At 42.9% G+C, this 992-nt stretch overlaps 1 non-coding gene across 1 annotated transcript; it reads left to right on the top strand.

Moving 5' to 3' along the window:
• Positions 1 to 446: 446 nt before the first annotated feature.
• Positions 447 to 519, top strand: TRNAL-CAA (transfer RNA leucine (anticodon CAA)). Its single transcript has one exon. It is a non-coding gene; the product is annotated as a tRNA-Leu (tRNA).
• Positions 520 to 992: the final 473 nt, after the last annotated feature.

Raw genomic sequence — 992 nt, 5'->3', positions numbered from 1 at the left:
GCGGTTGTTTCGCTTCGTTTCGGTTGTGGGTTCTGTTCCCACCTGCGGCAAGTTGTTTTCTCATCCACTTTAATTTCCATTAATTTATCGTTTCTTTATTTCATTTATTAAGCACAAGTAATTTCCCCTATGTTATCCTTGGTGTCAGTGTTTGTTGGCTTCTTATGATATGACTAATAAAAATCAGGCCCCTCTGCTAACCCCCTTTATTCTCGTTTATTACATAACGAGGGTCTCGAATCCGGCTACATTGATGCCTTCGGGTAGCATATGTGGGTTTATTGACCAGTTGCCTTCACCCCAAAAAAGATCACGTTCTCGTGACGCCTGCAGCAAAAAGGACGTTCCACGTCCACCGCCAAGGTCTGTGAGTGGTGGCGCTGGCTAACACTCCCAAGGTTCTACTAGGACACACAAATACCCAAGATAGTGGATGGGAAAACAGCGCCGCAGTAGCTCAATTGGTAGAGCATCGCACGCAAAATCCGAAGGTTGTGGGTTCGGTTCCTACCTGCGGCAAGTTGTTTTCTCATCCACTTTAATTTCCATTAATTTATCGTTTCTTTATTTCATTTATTAAGCACAAGTAATTTCCCCTATGTTGTCCTTGGTGTCAGTGTTTGTTGGCTTCTTATGATATGACTAATAAAAATCGGGCTCCTCTGCTGATGCCCTTTCTTCTTTATATATATATATATATATATATATATATATATATGTACGTACATACATTGTGTGCGACAAAGTTCAGGCCGACAGACTATTTTTTCAAGCGAGAGACCCACAATATAGGTCCAAAAACTGTGATTATGAGTATGCACACATGAGAAGATGAAGCGCTTGAATAATGCTCACACTAATTTCCCTGCGCGGGCAAGCAGCCAGCCAGGCCGCGACTTAACCAGGAAGGAAACGCCGAACGAATAGTTTGAAACACGAAACGTGTACCATCTCTGAACCATGGTAACGACGGCCTGAAGAAACCTCAACGA

This window comes from Dermacentor variabilis, chromosome 3, assembly GCF_050947875.1.
Source record: "Dermacentor variabilis isolate Ectoservices chromosome 3, ASM5094787v1, whole genome shotgun sequence".
NCBI classification, from domain to species: Eukaryota; Metazoa; Arthropoda; class Arachnida; order Ixodida; family Ixodidae; genus Dermacentor; species Dermacentor variabilis.
This window is presented reverse-complemented; position numbering and strand designations above follow the sequence as displayed.